The following is a 20,850-nucleotide window of genomic DNA, read 5'->3' on the forward strand; positions in this document are numbered from 1 at the left end:
CTCCAGCAATCCTAAAAGCAGTGTTTGGCCAGTGACCATGCCCCTCCTGGCACGGAAGCAGATTTTTGCAGGGTGTACAGCAAATGCGGGTTTTCAGGGTAAGGATGGCTGGGAAGAAGTTGTTCATTTAAAAAAAAAAAGTCAGAGTTGAAACAAGGAATAGCAGGATGTCTTTAAATAACAACTGTTACAAAGACAAGAATTCCTTTCCTTTTACCTCCTAATCCAGGAGAAGAGAAAAAGTAAGTCACCCAAAAGCCATTTCCTCAGATGAGTTTGTCTCTGCTCGCTGAGGAGCGTCAGCCTGCTTTTTCAACTGTAGTGAGCGGTGTATGAAACATGGACACGGGAGTGTATTAGTGAGTAGACGCTGATGGGTGTGTGTGCATGGAAGGACAGGCATAGAAATAAATAGTCGAGAAATTAAGCACCGGCACTGACTCTTCTCCCACACTTCTGTGCTGATATGCTATATTTATTCAGGCTGTGTGGTATGAAACTATCAGAGGGAACGGCTGCTATTGCAGAAGAGAGGAGGGAGGGAGACGGAGGGAGGGAGCAAAGAAGGAAGGAGAAACCCTAAATTACTGAGAAGGTGAACAGCAACTAAACTACCTGTTTATGTTACACGTCCTGGTTTGTGGACAACTGTAAGGCTCGAATTCTGCCTTACTGTCTAAGACAATGAACACAGCCCCGACCACGGGTGAAATTCAAGTCGTAGCCCCTGTTCTTCTCTTTCTAAAGTGCAGCCTCCTGCAATGATTTCAAATAAGGTATCCTATAACCCACGAATCTAAGAGGATCGCTGAAGAAATCCATTCATCCCACCTAATGGTCGCTAAGGGCTGCCCCCACCTGCGAACTAGTGAACCGTCAAAAGAAGAGGAAACCACGCATGAGGTTTGCATCAAATCCGCGTGCTAAGCCCCAAGTCTCCTTTAGAACAAACAGCACTGCCGCTCAGCTCCTCGCTCTCACCAAGGTCACCTGGCAATTTGGTTATTGCCAGGGTGTCAGTCTGGGGAGGGGTCTCCAACACCCACAGGCCCGGCCTGTCCAACATGTTTGCGCCTTCAGGGTGGAGTACAGTCACAGGGTAGACAATTCCAAGTGGACACAGTCGTCAAGATTCAAACAAGCTTCAGAAGAGCCCCGCTAGGAGGAACTCTGGAAGCACAAGCTGTTCCCACCTGCAGGGCACAACACAGCTTAGCCAAAGTTGCAGGCTTTAAGGTGTGAGGTGACGCTGGAGCACAAGGGGTCTGGGGTGAGGAGTGTGGTGTCAACAGGGCCCTGGGCTCACAAGTTCTTTGTCACACTTCCCACCAAGAAGCCACATGGCCAGCTAGAAACTGTGGCAGGTCCGGGAGACTTGCTGGATGAAGTCACTCCCTGCCTCATTACCGCACTGCAGAAAGTGACGGCTGCTGTGTGACTCCGTGGGAACACTGCCGAGGTTGACAGACAGCGCTCTGACTTGATGGGCAGCAATCTGCACACCAAGTACAGGAAAGACGGCTTCTTCCCACCACCATCCCTTTCCTCGGGTGAACCTCGCCCGTGCCTTTCGCGTGGGCTCACCTGGCTCAGGCTGAAGCTCAGCCTGTCCACACACAGCGCTCTCCTTTCTGAAGGGAGCCGAGGGTGAGGCATATGCCAGCAGGGGGAAAACAACTGTAAAGTGATCGGAAGACCTGGGCTTGGGGCCAAAGGAAATAATCACTTTATTGTTCATGATGCACGATATCCAGAAATACACTGAAGTTTACACCAGAAGAAATTGGGGGACGCTGCCCCCAATCATCCTCCAGCTGGGACACACAATGCAATCACCCCAAGGAGCACAGGTCTGCCAGCATACAAGGGGTGCCATTACAATTGTCACTCTGAGTGACCCCAGGCGATGATGGGGTTGATCTCTGTGAACTTCCTTTTCCTCATCTGTATGTCCACTGACAGGTCCGTTACTATAAAGAGAGAGGAGGAGGAGAAGGAGGAAGAGGAGGAGCAGAATGACCAAAAGCACTGGGCCCGGCCCAGAAAACCTTTGAGGAAGACCCCAGCTCTATCTTCTCCCCTAGGACAGGGAAATGATGGCACAGAGCGTACATAATAACCAATATCCCTCCCTCCCTTCCCTGGTGGACCAGCCAAAACAGAAACCAGTCCTTTCTGATCTAAACCCTGTGCTTACAGCGTACCTGTTGAACTAATGAACTTAGTTCTAACACCTCCATCTCAGAGGCTCTGTGACTGACAGCCTGGGGCAGCGCTGGTTACAAGCATTTATGTGGCCCACATAAAGCTGCTCACAAAGTAGCCTGTAGCTACAGAGCTGAAAGGCTCACCACAGCTCGAATGAAATAACCTGGTAATTAGGTTTCAACGGCCTCCTTTGCCTACTAAAAATATCTGCTCCGGGAGTCCAAGTACAGTATTTTCTGCAGCGTTATATCCCCAGAGCTTGGGAAAATCTTGGCAACAAATGTAAACATTTATGAATGAGTGAATGAATGAATGAATGAACAGTCTTTGCAAGCTTGAAGGCAGAGATCCTAAATTTAGCATCCTTCCTAATTAAATTCAAGTTGCTGCACTTAGGTATGACAAAATGTTTAAAAATAAAAGCAGCAGATGTTTGATCTCTAGGTGGCAGGGATTTTTTTCTTTTTTCTTTTTTTTTTTTAAATCCTCCATTTATTTTTACTCTGTGGAAAATCAACCAAATCCTGGCACCCACAAAGCTTACATGTTATATCTGCCTAAGTCAAGTAGATGTACAAAGACAACTATGACCGGTTGCTGTTTAAAAGTATTCTGACTACCACTCTCTGGATATATTACTTCTAAAAGTCACGTTTATGTGGTTTAAAGATGGAGGGAGGAGATCGATAGCCAACTGATAAGAATCAGTTCACAAAGACCAGTAAGAACATGTTAGGGTCAAACCAATCTTTATGCTAACAAAATGCTTAGGGTGCGTTCATCAATCCAGAAAAGGAAGTTGCAGCCTATGTTGAGTTCTAGAAGAGAAAAGTGGGACACAATGACTCAGGACAGATGTTCTGAGTTCAGGATCTGTGTCATACACATATGTTCACATTCACACACACACAATGACTCAGGACAGAAGTTCTGAGTCCAGGATCTGTGGCATACACACAGACACACACACACACACACTGACTCAGGACAGAAGTTCTGAGTCCAGGATCTGTGGCATACACACACACATACACACACACACACACACACACAATGACTCAGGACAGAAGTTCTGAGTCCAGGATCTGTGGCATACACACACACACATACAAACACACACACAATGACTCAGGACAGATGTTCTGAGTTCAGGATCTGTGCCATATACATACACACACACACACACACACACACATATACACACACATACAATGACTCAGGACAGAAGTTCTGAGTTCAGGATCTGTATCTCTCTCTCTCTCTCTCTCTCTCTCTCTCCCTCCCTCTCTCTCTCGCTCGCTCGCTCGCTCGCACACACACACACACACACACACACACACACACACCAGCAGTAATTCCAATGTACAACTTTAAAAGGTCAGGAAGCAGAGCTCACTTCCCAGGGCTCACGTTCACCATGACCTGCCACAGACATGGGCTGCAGCTAACACCACCCAGCTGGAGGTGAAAGTCTAGGATAAAGGACACAGGCTATTTCAGAATGAACACCACTTTACTCATCTTTAAGGTTTTAATATCGTAACAAGACAAAACAAAAAGCTAGAAAGTGGCCGCAGAGGACCTAAGAGGAGCACAGAGAGCACAAGTGAGCTCCTCCTGCTGCTATTGTTCTGCCGTGGGAGTCTTGGGGAGCCCCAGGGCACACCTTGCAGCATTGGTCAGCAGCCCTGGCACCAGGGAAGACCACAGCCTCTGCAGCGCAGGCAGTGCACAGACGCAGGCATGCTGTTTTCTGCAATTACAGCACTCACCCTCAGACGATTCAAAAAGGGGAGGGGGCGTGGGAAGCCCCCGCAAGCTTGACAGGAAGCTAAAAGGACAATGTCATCTAACAAAACCTGCAAGTCTCTATTCAAACGGAACTCTTTAATTCCCCCCACACACAAAAGGTTTCCTTAAATAAATCCTCCCAGACTTAAAGAGAACCTTATAATTGTGTCCCCAGAACCGCTGAATAAACACAGCATACTCACAGACTCCCAGCGGCTGTAACTTCAGAGCAGAGAACACAGCTCCACTATTAAAGCTGTCTTCCCTCTCTTCTACCAGATCTTTTCAAAAGCCAACTAAAAGAACCATTCCTCAGTATAAAGACCAGCAGAAATCTTCAACTTCTGCTTCGTTCCCCGGCCTCCAGATCCCGGCAAAGAGGTAACCAGGCATCTGACGCCCCCGGAGCACTGCGGGGTGACTTCAAGACCTGTCAGTTACGGTGGCAGCTACACTCACTGCTGTGGCGGCTGCTTCCGCAGGAAGGGATGCTGGGAGATTTTCTTCCCCCAATCTCTGCTGCAGCCTAGTCCTAATCCATCACTGTTTACAGAGAGCGGGTGTATAAAAACCACAGGAGCATCCAATAACTTTTCACCTAACCTAGGCATTTCTCTATCAAAGGATAGCATCAATTACTTTGTTATTTTAAGAAAAAGTAAGGACAGGCTGCTATTCCCAGGCGTGACTTATATTTTATACCCATGGACTTTCTTAAAACACACTTTAAAGGAACACTGAAGATGGGAAGTCAGTCTGGCAGGTTGTGTCAGTGACAAATCCCCATCATGAGACAGGCAAAGCAAGGCTGCCAGAAAGGCCAGGTTGAAACTGACATTTGATAAACAGTATTTCAAGTGGGCTTGAGTTTGGAGTTGTGTTTTTTGGTTATAGTTTTATCTGTGTTGTGATTGTTGATATGGCTATATAAGACACTGTCGTGTGCGGGGAGTTACCACCAAGTATAAGAAGGTGGTATCTCCAGATTATAAATAGGAACTAGGAAATGAAGAAAAATAAATCCAGACACAATCCCATAGTACAGAGATAATCATTGTCAATATTCTGTAACAATTTACTTGGGATATTTTTCTCTGTCCTATGTCATATGAATGGAACTTAACAATTGACATTTTTTTCTTTAGTAATATTGATTTCCAAGTTACGTATTATTTTTGAGTTGCATGATTGTTCCTGGGATGATGGAGAACAAATATCCCGCGAAGATGGATGCTAAAAAGAAACCCCACACTAGCTCAGAATTGAGTATAATAAAGGGTTATTTATTTAGGGGTAGACTCACAGATCACAGTCCTCTCCACAAACAGGGAACAGGAACCGAATCCAGCAGCCAGAAGAGAGAGTTAGCGGGCTTTACATCAGCATTTATAGTGTAAGAGGCCACGTCCAAGTGAGCTGGTATCTTAAAGGCTATTGGCTGGAGGAGTTCCTATAGCACGTCCCCTTTTTGTTTAAATAAGAGAAGTCTAAGCCTAATATAAAACAATATACAATAAGAACAAATATCAAGTATAAAAATTAGAATTACAGCCAGCATAAACAATATCAAGCAAGAAACATGTGATAAATGTTTCAATAATTATCTTATCCTAAGGAATCTAAGTCTTGTATTAGAAATAGCTGATAGACCATTTTCAGAGGCAGGAAAATTTTCAGAACTGTCTTATCCTGTCTTGGCAAGATTTGACAGTCTTTCTCTTGTATCCTGCTTGTTCTGTCCAGACATCTTGCATTTTGTCAGTAGTCAAGGCATGGGCAGTTCCTTGCCCAAAGGCCAGTTTTGCCAAGAAGAAAATAAGCTCCAAGTGAATTGTCTTCAGTGCCCAACATTCTCTGAGGAACAGATCAGAGCTATCAGGAGCAACTGTGTCTCACATCAACAGAACCCCAAGTTATTTAAATACCATATTCTACAGTTCTTTGAAGTGACTGAAGATTACTTATTTATGCAGAATATAATCTCTATGTTTCTAAAGAACCTGATTAGTCTAACTGTAAGTATGAAAAAATGGATGATTATTGGTCTATAATTTTTAATACATATATAGCATAAAGACTGACTTCATATTAAAATATTAAACAATCTTTAAACAACTGTACAGCAAATGAGGACAATGACCTCAAAATGTAAACAATGTACAAGTATCTTGAGCAGAGGTAGAAATATATAGTACAATATGATAAATTTATGCTAAAATTGCATCAATATATAAAATATCTTAAACAGAGGAAGAAGCATGAATGCATACAATATGAAAAAAATAATTTTGCCTAGGTGTACAAATATTGTAGACAGAAATAGGAACATATTCAATGTAATTTGAATTTGTATCAATATACAAAAATCTATACCAATGTAAATTGTCTATAAATAATAGCTCACAAGTATTCACTCTATTACTCACTATTATTATTAGTGTAAGCTCACACTAATTCACCTATTATCCCATCCAATTTCCCTCTTTCTTTTCCAAAGAGATCCCTGAGCATACATAATTTTCACCCCAATACCCAACCCTATATCAATTATAATCAACCCTAAATGATGTTCCTAACCCTGAGGACAAACTTTGTTGGGAGAGGAGATGAAATCTTCCAGAATTACCTCTAGCTGTCATGGGGGGTAATGTTCTTTCTATGGGATCCTGTGAAAGTAAAATGATAGTTAAGTTCCAAGATTACTATCTGGTATAATTGCAAATAGTCTGAGTATTCAATAGGGTTTTTCTGAGGTTCCTATTTGGAGTTCTGGTTGAATTACTTTTTTGACAGCTCTTAGATCTGTCACCATTCTCCATTTTCCAGATTTCTTTTTAACAACAAATACAGAAGTATTCCAAGGGCTGGTTGATTCTTCAATATGGTGATCATCTAGTTGCTCCTGTACCAGCTGTTCTAAAGCCTGCACTTTGTCTTCTGTTAAAGGCCATTGTTTAACCCATATTAGTTTCTCAGTTAACCATTTTAAAGGCAGGACCATTGGTACCTGTAAAGGTTTGCTAGTTGCTTTGTGTTCTTGTACAGCCTGAATCGCTGTTGACCTTTGTGTATAGTGCCTTATAATATCCTTCGCAGAAACATGCATTTCTGGGACTGCAGGAATGTTAATCTGGGTATTCCATTGCTGCAGCAGGTCACAACCCCATAAATTCACTGCATTATTAGCCACAGATGGCCTCAGCCTTCCTCTCTGTCTTTCTGGCCCAATGAAGTCAATCCACCTCGTGCCTTGTTTCACTTGAGATAGGGTTCCAATTCCTAGGAATTGAACATCTGCCTCTTGAAGAGGAAAACTCAGATGCAAGATTCTGGAGTAATGAACTCATGTCCACAGCCATGTCTAGTAATCTCTCAATTACAGTGTTAGTTATATGCACTCTCAGTTTTTGTCTTTGATCATTAACAGAAATCTGCCAGAATATACATTTCTTATTTCCTATTGGAATTTTTGATTCATCCTCCATGTTTATTCCATCATATAGAACAGTATTTTTTTTTTTACATCAGGCAATGGATTTTTAAATTTCCCTGGTGAGATGAGTCCTCCATAGTAACTGGGAATAACTGGACCATGTTTGACTCAGGGGCCTGCGAGAGCCCCCCCCCCCCCAAGGAGTTTCCCAATGGTATCACGTTGCCTTCTCTGTCTTTTGTTGGTCTGCATACATTGGTCCAATGTCAGCCTTTGCCACACCTCCTACATAATCCAGAAAATTGATACCTTTTATTTTTGTCATTCCCAGAGGAGACATTATTTCTAGAAATTCCTTGTCTACAGTGCCTTCTCAAATGTCCTATTCTACCACAATTAAAACATTTGATATTTTGATGTCTCCTCATACCTTTGGAAATTTTCTCTTACCCAAACCTCAGTATTAAAGTCAAATGTTTCAAATGTCTCAATGTTATACTTAAGCAAAGAGCAAAGCATACTTATCAGTATTTAACCAAATATGTGAAACCAAAGTGGTGTGGGACGTTTTGTGCTGCCTCTGATTGCATCTCACTGCCACACAACTGCAACCACAACACCTGCTGGCCAATAAAAATTATTAAACCTACAACAATTTACCAAAATCTCACAACAAAAATAACTATTTGATTAATAAATAAATCAATAAACTTGAAAGTTATATAATTGCAGACAATATTACCATCCAGGAATTTAATAACATTTTTGCTTATACTAAGGATGGTATTCTGCAAGGTTTATATGGGTTTTCTGATACATCCATTTATTGAATATTGGGACTTAGTTTTGTTTTTCATATTATATCCTTAAGAAAATGGTTTGATAACAGAGTCAAGAATGAGGCACTTTTAGAAATGATACAGTCTTTACAGACTAATAATGAACAGATAGCTGACAGGATTAATACCATAGAAAATCAAAAGTTACCTGAAAACATTAATACTATTGAAAAGGATAACATTAATTTGACAGACAAAATTCAATCCATGTCAAAGGGTACTGAGAAATAATCTGAAAGAATTCATACATTGGATTCATGCATTGGACAATCAAAATCTGTTTAAAAGTTATGATAGGTTAGCGGATAGAGTATCTATCCAGGAAGGCAATCTACATGCTATCGAAATAATGATCAAGGATGAGATGTTATCTTTAAAGGAAAAACTTCAGTCCTTGGAATCACATGTGCAGAATGAGGACCAGAGGCTGGGTGCCTCCATGAAATCACTAGAAATATATGCAGGCCAAGAGATTCAGGATTTACAAAAGACAGTAGTAAAAAGATTTAAAATGATTGAGGAAATTATAGGAGCTGGTGAGCAGGGAAAGAAGGTACAAGTACAGGATTTAACATTGTCAGTACCTGTCAGAGTCAGAGATGACCTACCCAGGGTTTTAGATTCATGTGGGTGAACTCATGAGAGACCGTACCTGGCGCTTCCTGACCAATCTGTAGGCACCTCTCTTAAAGGTAGTCTCCTCTTCCTCTTCCTCCAGCAACTGCTCTCTGCTTATACAACCGTAGGGAGGAATTTAGGCAATCTCCCAGCTTTCATGACCTGTGTTCACAATCAGCTTTCTGTATCTTATCAGCTTCCTCTCTCCCTAGATACACAACTTCTCTTCATAAAAATACGATTATTCGTCCATATATGTGACTTATCATTTCTTTTTTTTAAAACATTTATTTACTGTTTGTTGGAGGGGAGGAACGTGGATGCCACAGAACAACCTACAAGAGTTAGTTCTCTCCTTATACGATGTGTGTCCAGGGAGTGAACTCAGGGTTGTCAGGCTTGACAGCGAGCACCTTTATCCACTGAGTCATCTTGCTGGCCCAACTACCCAGATTTCTAATAGTGCTCACAAGCGTTAGTGCATATAATGCCAATTAATATACTTGTACACTTTATATTGCTATATGGTGTGGTGAGCAAACACAATTGCTGTTCTCCTGGAGTTCCATGTAACATAAAAGCTAGCTACTCAGCAGACGTAGTTAATACTGTGCTGCCCAAAAGAACTAGAGACACCTAAGAAGACATCAGAGACCTGCTCTTGTGAAGCTTACACTGAGGGATGGGGGAGAAGTAGCAATCCAACTGCAAAATCCTAAGTACACTGTAATTCACATCTTCACTGTTCATCATAATTAACTCTCAACTTTTATCTTTCTCCTATACGAAAACTTAAATGTAGATTTTAACCATACTTTGTGAATGTAATGTATATGAGAATAATTGATATCATGTGTATAGAGTCTTTTATACATTTAATCATTAGAATATAATAATTAAGAAATAACAAAAGGTAGGATGTGTACATAACTCCAGGAATCTTTTAAGTGGAAAGAGACTACAGTTTTCTAAGTATTCCCAACCTAACTGACATGCTCAAAAGCTGAGGAAGGCTAAAGATTCCCTAAAAAAAAGTTTTAAGGGTTCTATGTGTGTGTGTGTGTGTGTGTGCATGCATGTGCACGTGTGTGCATGTGAGAGAGAAAGAATGAATGAAAGAGAGAGAGAGAGAGAGAGAGAGAGAGACTAGACATCAGACCTAGAGCTATGAACATGCTAGATATAAGCTCCCTACCACTGAAACACAACCCCAGCCTTTTGGCCTTAGGCCTTCTTTTAAATAATCTTATAAGTGTTTTCTCATAATGATCACTAGTATCATTTTTTCCCATTGGTGCCCTGCTTAAAACATACTTCTCTACCCAATGAATATAAAAATGTTTGCCTCTGTTTGCTCTTAATGTTTAAAGAATAACTTCCTAGTATGTTTTCTTTAGTATTCCAAGCTATCCATCCCACATGTGTGTTTGTACCTCTCCCCTAAAAGTGCTGATACTGAGGAGGTTATCAAAAGGATGTGATGGTTTGAAGAAGAACATTCCCCACAGGCTCAGGTATTTAAACGCATGGTCCCCAGTTGGTGGCACTGCTTGGGGAGATTAGGAGCCTTATCTAACCTAAGGAAGTAGGTTGTTGGGGGAGGGATTTGAGAGTCTGCAGCCTCTCCCCACTTCCAGTTCACTCTCTTTTGCATGTGTTTGAAGATGTGATCAGCCAGTGTCCTGCTCCAGTGTTTGCACCATTGTGGACTTCCCCTCTGGAAGTGTAAGCCAAAATAAACTCTTCCACCACTTGCCTCGGTATGCATGTCATCATAGCAAAGTGCACCTAAGGGAGACTAAAGACTTCCTAGAACTTTCATCAATGCACAACCAGCTTTGGTCAAGTCCCCAAACTAGCTCAATGCCCTATGATGTAGACAACGTGCTCAACAGATATCCTAGAGTGTCCTGTGAGTTCATAAAACTAGTAACAGGAGAGGAGGAGGAGAAGCAGGAGGAAGAAGGGGAGGAGGCAATAACACCATCACTACCACACAAAGCAGGCATTCTCTTATCCATAGTCTGACAGGATGGATCCCCAGAAATGGGGAAATATGCAAAACTATATTCTTTATCTTATTTGATAAATTTACAAGAATTATTTTTTCCTTTCATAACATTTTTTAATGTTATATGGGGCTGCGTGAAAATAAGCAAAATGTCTCACATTTTTCCTCTATAAAAACAGCAGTGTTTGTTCAATATATATTGTATGTTGATTAGCATTTATCTGTGAAGCTTTTTTTATATCTAAGGTAACAAAATACTTTCAAATCAATTATTTAACAGGTTAAAGATATGTTTTACAAGCCAGGCGGTGGTGGTGCATACCTTCTATCTCAGCACTCTGGAGGCAGAAGCAGGTGGATCTCTGAGTTCACTGCCAGCTTGTTCTACAGAGCAAGTTCCAGGAGAGCCAGAGGGAAGGGAAGGGAAGGGAAGGGGAGGGGAGGGGAGAGGAGGGGAGGGGAGGGGAGGGGAGGGGAGGGATTGCAAAAGACACCTTACTTACATGGAATTATGTGGGAAAGCATCCATATTCTATTTTAGTGACCAAGCTCTATTAAAGATACAGGATTCGCTCTTTGGGCTGATGAGGGAGGGGGACTTGACTGGGGGAGGGGGAGGTGGTGGCAGAGAAGAGACAGAAATCTTTAATAAATAAATAAATTTAAAAAATAAAGATACAGGATTAATCTATCTGTAAACAATATTGTTGGTCTGAAGCCACAGGCGGGCTCATTTCAAACACAGGTGTTGCTTCAAACAGCTAAGGAAGGGATATCTCTTATGGAAGTTAGACCACATCATACATTCTTCTGGCTCACAATTTTTAAAAGTCAAATAATCCCTTAATTCATGGGAGAGCTGACATGCAGAACTCTATATGCACACACTTCCTTTAAGAACACAAAAGCAAAAGTAAGGCTGCCAGGGTAGACAGAAACCCAAAGCTTCCAAATGGAGTACCTGAGGCACTCTTCCCTTCAGCACTGCAGCGAACATAGTCAGAAAGTTCTGATTATGGGTAAGAAGACAACTCCTGATGTCTTAAACACTCCCATTCTGAACAACAACAGTAAAATAAATAGCATGGGAATTACTTTGCAGAATAATGGAAGGTATATAAGCCCCTAATACCTCTTCAGATTTCAGCAACTGTGAGCCCTTTTAATTCGTTAGTGGCTGGCTATTAAATCTTCAGATTTATTAAATGTATATGATACACAACACTAAACTACACCAGTAAAATGATGCTCAGCCAGGTGTCCCTAAGCCTTAGAGGAGATCTACACATGCTGCTCTGTGAGCACAATGAAAGAAGTGGGAGGAAAGAAGAGTCACAAAGATGCTGATTAACTTTCTTTTTTTTTTTTTTTTTTATATTTATTTATTATATATACAATATTCTGTCTGTGTGTCTGCCTGCAGCCAGAAGAGGGCATCAGATCTCATTTCAGATGGTTGTGAGCCACCATGTGGTTGCTGGGAATTGAACTCAGGACCTTTGGAAGAGCAGGCAATGCTCTTAACCGCTGAGCCATCTCTCCAGCCCGCTGATTAACTTTCAAAACAGCAACGGTGACACACTCCAAAGGATGAAATTCTCAAGCATCTGCTTTTAAATGTTTTATTGGTCATTTTTAAGTGGCTATTTTACCACAGGTAGAAAAGAGAACGGATGGAAGTGTTGGGGAAAGGCAGCTAGAAGACAGTGGAAGTAAAAAGACAATGAGCTCATTGCTTAAGAACTGACAGGTCATTTACATAAACCTCAAATAAAAACCAAGTCAGCCAATGGTTGAGAAATGGCAGAAATGATCCCTCCAGCTATGGGTAGTGCTCACATTGCCAGACTGGACACTACTAAATTATCTATGAGCTGACAAACACAGCCAGCCACAAACCATTGCTTTGTGAAAAATATACATTTTAAAAGACCCCTTCAGTCCATCTTTGAACAGTAACAGTAGTTATCCTTCATTGCTCAGAGATGACAGGAATTTTTCATTTTATGTGTATTAGTGCTTTGTATGAATGCATGTCTGTGTTCCATGCATGTATTTGGTACCCACAGAAGCCAAAAAGCAGTATCTTCTTTTAACTATTTAACCATCTCTTGGCTGGAATCTTTTTTAGTATACTGTAAATCTTTACATTCTCCTTTGAGAATATTTTCTCAACAGTGCATGCTTCAGTCTGAATATCTGTGGACCTACAAATTCCTATGTTGAATCTCCAGGTAACAGGGTACAAGGCAGGGCTTCTAAAAGGATCTGCTCTCATGAATGGCTTTACTGTCCTTACAAAATAATGTGCATTTGATTGGTTTGTGATGTGGGATTCCACTCTGTATGTTGTGGTTATCATTGATTAATAAAGAAACTGCCTTGGGCCTATATCAGGGCAGAACAGAGCTAGGCAGGGAAAACTAAAGGAAGTGTTGGGAAAAAGAAGTTAGAGTAAGGGAGATGCCATGTAGCCACTGGTGGGGACAGACATGCCAGAACCTTGCTGGTAAGCCACAGCCACATGGCAATACACAGATTAATAAAAATGGGTTAAATTAAGATGTAATAGTTAGCCAATAAGAAGCTAGAGCCAATGGGCCAAGCAGTGATTTAATTAATACAGTTTCTATGTGGTTATTTCAGGAGTCTGGGCAGCTGGGCGGTCGGGAAGCAAACAAGCAGCCTCACCTCCTATTACAAATTGACACTCCAACATGTGCTAGTTAAATGCATATAAAACCTGAGAGGGCTTGGAAAGGAATTCTAGACACTAAAAATCAAAGTTTAGCTGCATTTTTTTTGGATGGGCTCTGCTTGCTGGCAGCATGCCTCAGCTCCTTTAAGAAAGGTCTTCCCAATTCAGTGGTAGCAAAAAAAAAAAGAAAAAAGAAAAAAAAGAAACCCAAGTGGTTTTGAAAGGCAGCTTCCTGGGCTGTGCTGCCAGTGCAAACTCTGGCTCTTTCAAGAGGCCAAGCATTTAAATGGGGTTTGTGGGCAGCGTGCTGCAAGTTACTTGGTGGCAGCATAGGCCAACTGGTTACCAGAGTTGAAGTGATGAGAACGGCTCCCACCCAGCAGTCTCAGAGGCAGTGAGCGAACCTTCACCATAGTGGACTGGACAGAGCTAAAAGGCAAAGCAGCCTTAGTCCAAGCCAAGCGCTTTAGCATTTTAAGAAGCAGTCCTGGTCAGAAAAGGATTACAGATGCACAATAGGACAGTTTCAGACTTAAAAGACCTCTAAACAAGACACCGTGTATTTAAAATATACATAAGCTTGGGAGAGAGAGGAAGAATATAGAAAGTTATAAAAGGAAGTAAATGGTTTTAAAAACTAAAACAAAGTCTTGTTTTTGTTTTGTTTGTTTTTTGAACATCTCATATGTAGATTTATAACTGAACTTTGCACTACTAGCTCTGGAATATGCATATAAACAGACACCATGTGCACACACACATTATTCATAATATATGGACAGATTACAGAAATATACTCACAGTTACATGTATGAACATTTGCAAATGCATGGTGTTCTACTATATTCTGAAGTGCATCTCAGAACAACTCCTATCATGAGGATCACACTGATTTATTAAGAAAATAGAAAAAGCCAAAATTGTATAGCAGCCCACAACAACCAACACAAACATTTCATTGCTTTCAAAAAAAATGAATAGAGATGTCAATGATTTGCTAATCAAATTAAGCCTGGCTCAGAAGTATGTGTAACACATGTTTTGTTTTGAACAAAATGTAAGACTTAAGAAGCACATGCAAGTAAATAAGGCATTAGGAAGGAAAAGCAAGAGAAGAAAGGATGGGTGAGAGAAGTTAATAAGTGGTGAACATTATCGCTTTATTTATAATTTTATATGTGTGTGCACCTGTGTGTTGGAATATGCACGAGGGCACGATTGTCTGTGCTCCCCAGAAGAGGGTCTTGTATCTCATGGAGCTGGAGTTACTGGTTATGAACTGCCCAACATGGGTCCAGGCAACAGTGCTTTTCACTACGAAAACATTAACATTAGTTTTTCATCGCAACGTTTCATACTTTAAAAGCATACTTTTTAAAAGCATAATATAGTAGTATTAACTTACTTATTTTCCTTTAATCCCGAGTTAGAATTATAAATATCAACTCCCTTCTACTTAAACTTACCAATATACTTTTCAACATATTATCTGACTCCCATGTTTTCATGGGAGAATTTAAGAATGTCACTGAAAAAGGTTTAAAAAGTTCCCTCACAACTGAAAGCATTATCATTGTCTGGTATTAATCTGGGCATCTCAAAATCCCATGGTTACAATGACAACTGGAGGGCTTCTTGCTACACACAATGGTTCGAGTGGGGTACAGTCTCTTTATTTCTATTCATTTGCTGCATTTACTCCATCCCAGCATTAATTCAACTACTTGTGTACACTTTGTAAAAATATAAGTTCTTATTAACAACTAATTCAGGCAGCTTCAGTATAAAGGAGATAGAATGGAGTATTATAAAGATATCTACACAGTAAGTTTTTAGTACTAATGGAATTTCTTAATGGATTTTGTTTTTTTGAAGCTATTTTGAAAACTAATTGGAGTCTCAGTCATATCCATGTAGCTCTTAAAACATCTATGAATAATTTATAGTCCACATATAATATGACCCAGAGGAATAAGTCATGTGATAAGTAGTAAGTTGTTATATCAAAAACAAGACTTGTAGTCTATGGTCCAAGTAAAGAACAGCCAGGGTTGGATTACTAGGTGTGAGAATCATGGGCCCTATGGGGAGAATCTAGTATTGTTACTTTTCTAAGTGGTAATCTGTCAAATTATCTTCTAAATATGAAAGTTTATACCCAGAGACACGTGGAAGTCCAAAAATGTGAGCCTGTTTCCACCTCTTCCAAAGGTCAGAGATTTGGAACTCTATTACTTCAAGGTTATTGTCTGTCTCCACCTCAAACAAAGGTCCCACCTAGATTTAAATCAGAGAGTTCTGCTCTCTCAAGGTTATTGTCAACAGGTGTGGCTAATAGCCAGACCTTGTATTTCAGGAATAGAGAAGTAAATACTTTTATACTCTAAACAAAAGTCTAAGGATCCAACTAAGTTCCTATTTCTTTTTTTTTTAATTTTTCCATTCAAAAATTTATACTTCCTCCCCTCCTCCCACTCCTAAAACAAAGTCTTTAAAGAGACAAAATATAGGTTATATAGAGTAAAGGAATAAAGATAATAAAATAAATACTACAAAGCAATAGAGTAAAAATAAGCCACATAAAGATGGAATATACACAGAGTCTGGATTATGTATATTATTGTGTTTTCTTTGAATTTTTGACTGCAGAGAGACATTTGATTCTAGGAACTGCTAAGCTAAACCAACATATATGTTTTAAAGGTTTCTTGATGTCAAAATTTGAGTCTAAGGATATGCTGCTTTGGAAAGGAGGGGTTTTTTTTGTTTCTACAGAGGATGAAAAACTTTGGAATCCTTCCAGACTAATGTGGTTTAATGGACCAAAACCTCCTGAAAAGTTGCCATGAACACCCCTCAAAAAATTACTTTGCCCAATAAACAGCAGGAAGCAGTTTGGAGATAACTACTCCCATATTCCCAAATATTGTTTATAAATGTTTGTTCACACTTAAAGGGGGATATGCTATAGAGTTTTGCATTGGTGTGAATCTTGGTTTATTGATACAAATTTAAGGTCAGTTTTGTTCTATGTATATTTCTGCTCTTGATTAAGGTATTATGTTTGGGCAGCTCATTTAAAAATATAATGTATAATTAAGAAATATAGGTTAATAGATAATCATCAATAATAGTCAAGCTTGTAGTCATGTAAGTTAGGTTTTCTAGATGTACAGGGATATATTTCAGTTAGATAGGTATTCTTCAAATCTTTCAGAGACTTTCAGAATATGGCATTTAAAATGTTTTAAGAACTTAGGACTTTTCATGACATTGAGACACATCTGCTCTTGGCAGCACCAATAACTTCAAGAGGAAAATGGGCACCAAAGAGGCTCCTTAAGGAGTTTGCTAGCCATTTGGGCAAGAAACTGCTTTTCCCTGGACTGCTTGATGGTATGCTGTGTGAACTGGACATGCAGAACCCACAGAGAAATGACTGCTGAAGTTGTCTAAAGAAGGTGAGACCATCCTTCAGAGTTCCTGCTTCATTGAAAAGTCTGCCAGACACTATGGGCCGGTAGGCTGAAGATGGATGCTCCAACGCTACAGAAGAACTTTGGATGACTATCTAGGCAGCAAAATATCTCTATCAATTCTAGAGTTTTGGAAATTGTTTACAATGCACTTCCTAATTACTTAGGTAATATTATATCCTTCTGGGATCTTTGATGGAGTTGAAGAACAGATAGTTACAGTTTTCCTTAGTTGTCATAAAAGATAAAGTAGATATAAATATTGTAACTGTAATTCCTACTTGATACGGTTTTGTTACATGTAATTTTACTATGTTAAAATTAAAATCTTCCTTTTCATTTAGACAGAAAAGGGGAGCTGATGTGGTATTCCTGCTCAGTATGCTGTGATTACCACTGATTTATAAAGAACCTGCCTTGGACCTATAGCAGGACAGAACAGAGCTAGGAGAGAAAACTAAAGTGAACAGTGGGAGAAAGAAGGCAGATTCAGGGAGATGCCGTGTAGCCGCTGCCGGGAACAGACATGCTGGAACCTTGCTGGTAAGCTACAACCATGTGGTGATACACAGATTAATAGAAATGAGTTCATTAAGATGTAAGAGCCAATAAGAGACTAGAGCTAATGGGCTAAGCAGTGATTTGATTAGTACAGTTTCTGTGTAGTTAATTTTGGGAGTCTGGGCAGCCAGGCAGTCGGGAAACAAACAAGCAGCCTCCTATGACAGGTTTGCCTCTTCCACCATGTAAAGAGGAACAGAAACAGGCTTTTGCTAAAAAGCCCTGGCTCCTCACTTGGACCCACAAGGTAATTAAAGGTACCATAAAATACTGACACCTTTACCTGATTTTATGTACAGTGACTGCTCACCTATGCAGGTTGGCATGATCATCACTGAAGGAGTGTCTGATGAACCCAGCCAATATGAAAAAAATAACTAAATATCTGCTAACAATTACTTGTCAATATTTACCCTTAAAACCTTAAAATAGCCGGGCGGTGGTGGCGCACGCCTTTAATCCCAGCACTTGGGAGGCAGAGGCAGGCGGATCTCTGTGAGTTCGAGACCAGCCTGGTCTGCAAGAGCTAGTTCCAGGACAGGCTCCAAAACCACAGAGAAACCCTGTCTCGAAAAACCAAAAAAAAAAAAAAAAACCTTAAAATAGACAAAATAATACATTAACACCAATTGATCAAATCAAATGAAAAAAATGGCCCTATGACATCATACTAATGTATAACTTATGGTTGAAAAGAACAGGATGAGAAAGAAAAGATGTTCACAAAGTATTTTTACTTCCATTGTAAGCTACTAACCACCCAGCTGAAAATCCCGAGCTATTTCACCTTCTCCAAGTCTGTGGAGCTCTCCGGAGTCCTTGTGCACTGACACATCCAGCACCACATGCAACCTCGGGACCCTACCAACACCCACAAACTCCTCAAACTTTATCAGGGTGCTGCAGCATGAGAAGCCACTGCCGAGAACACATTAACCCTGCAACTGCTCTGACATACATGTGACATGTCCCCCCATGATGTCTCTTCCTATGGAATGTCACGGTTGCTTTATGAACAAATTATTCCATACACAGCATGTATGCACAAACTAGGAAAGAATAGCCTGTCGTGAGTGCACCAAGGAGCACATGCCAGCATCTAATGGTTCATCCAAGAAACAGAATCCCACAGGAGAGCTGGTGGAGAGCTGTGGGTCAGCACTTATGGCAGACCTACATGCTATGAGATGGTGCTAACTGACCACACCTCCAGACATGTCACGAAACTCATGAGCAACTTAAATTTCTTCAAAGGACACAGTCCATGTGCTGATATTTGGGGGTTTTTTGTTTGTTTGTTTGTTTGTTTTTTGGTTTTTCGAGTCAAAGTTTCTCTGTAGCTTTGGTGCCTGTCCCGGAACTAGCTCTTGTAGACCAGAGCCCAGAGATCTGCCTGCCTCTGCCTCCCGAGTGCTGGGATTAAAGGCGTGCGCCACCACTGCCCGGCTGTGCTGATTTTTGTATTCAGGTCAGCGAAGACCAGACAGTGAAATCTTGTCTCCAGAAAAGTAACAACAACAACAATAATAATAACAATAATAATAATGCAGCCTAAACAGACATGCTGACTAAATACAGAATGATATTTTAGTTGGGATAGCAAGAGAAAAAAGGGACACGAGGTAAAATCTAAAGAAATAAGAACAATGGCCAGGCTACAGTTACAAAAAATGATCAGCATTGGTTTTCCGTTACTGTAACAAATGCTGGAGATCTGTCAACTTAAAATAACAAACGGTTTATTTGAGCTCACACTCTGGAGGTTTACTCCACAGCTGGCTGGCCTCATTGCTTTGGGGTCTATGACAAGGCAGTCCATCTTGGTAGATGGAGGTGCAGGGCAAAAGAAGGCCATTCAGCTTGTGATAGCCAGGAGGCAAAAAGGGAAGTGGGAGCCTAGGGCCGCATCATTTCCTCCATCAGCATGTCCCCAGTGACCTAAAGGCTACTGTGCCCCGCCTCCTAAAATTTCCCAAAGCTTTGCAAAAACACTGAGAGCTAAGGACAAAGCCCACAATAAGGCATGGAGAGGACACTCAGATCTGAAATGTAGGCGGATCCATGTTGACTCATCAGTACGGCAAATACAATGTGCTAGTTACTAAATGAATAATAAGGAAAGTCAAGGCAGGTTATAGGAACTCCTAGAATCTGAGACCATTTCAAAACGAAAGGGGCTTTCCAATCCTTACTATGATTAAAGTGGTTTGTTTTTTTTCTTTTTTGTCTGAGAGGCAATCAACAACAAAAACATTAAGAATTGTGATCAAAATAAAAATTTATAATTCTAAGATAAAAGTATTAAGTAGACGATAGCAAATGGAAGATGCATATAATTTAAAATCCATAAGCACATAAGAGAAAGCCAGGCTGGTGGCTTATGCCTCTATTAACACTCTAGAGACAGGAAGATCAAGTGTTAGAGGCCAGCCTGGGCCACACAAATAATTCAAACATAAACTAGTAATTCAAACACGTGACCGAGTTCAAAATATGAAAACATACATCACTTGAACCTTTTTTTTTTTAGAGCTGGAGAGATGGCTCAGCCGCTAATAGCACTTGCTGCTCTTGCAGAAGACCCAGGTTCAATTCCCAGCACCTACACTGCCGCCCACAACTGTCCATGATTCCTGTTCCAAAGGATTCGATGTCCTCTTCTAGCCTCTGAGGGCACTACATACATGTGATGCATAGACATACACTTGAGTAAAACACTCATACACATAAAATTTTTTTTAAGTTTTTAAAATAGTAACAGTTTAAATGTCTGACAATGTAGAGGTAGTGAACTATGGTGTCCTACTACATCTAATATTATTTAGTCATTTTAAATTATTACAAAAACCACTCAGGTCAGGCAGTGGTGGCAGAGGCAGGCAGATCTCTGTGAGTTCAAGGCCAGCCTGGTCTACAGAGTTAGTTCTAGGACAGCCAAGGCTACACAGAGAAATCCTATCTCAAAAAAAACAAAGCACACACACAACAACACAAAGGACTACTCAGGCTCAAACAAGTAGTTAAATACGAACCAAAAGCAACAATCTATTAACTAAACTAATCATGTAAATAATATAGAAAACATTGAGAATGTTAGCAGAAACAAAACAATTTGCTGGAAAGCCCTTTTTTTTATTTAACAATGCAAGAACTAAAATGCAGCTGAGAAAGTTAGGTAGCTCCTCGAGTGTGATCACATCCTGACTCTCACTATA

At 40.5% G+C, this 20,850-nt stretch overlaps 1 protein-coding gene across 3 annotated transcripts in view; it reads right to left on the reverse strand.

Moving 5' to 3' along the window:
- Positions 1-20,850, reverse strand: part of Ttc39b (tetratricopeptide repeat domain 39B) — a 115,968-nt gene that overhangs the window by 66,888 nt on the left and 28,230 nt on the right. Inside the window, exon 1 of one of the 3 annotated variants that reach the window (XM_075947029.1) lies at positions 4,203-4,489. The exons of 1 other annotated variant lie outside the window; for it this stretch is intronic. The gene's annotated coding sequence lies outside the window, so the exon portion shown is untranslated. Of the gene's footprint in view, positions 1-4,202; positions 4,490-20,850 lie in introns of those variants that run through there. One more of the 3 variants, XM_075947030.1, reaches the window with a different exon arrangement.

Source organism: Microtus pennsylvanicus, chromosome 13 (assembly GCF_037038515.1).
Source record: "Microtus pennsylvanicus isolate mMicPen1 chromosome 13, mMicPen1.hap1, whole genome shotgun sequence".
NCBI lineage: Eukaryota > Metazoa > Chordata > Mammalia > Rodentia > Cricetidae > Microtus > Microtus pennsylvanicus.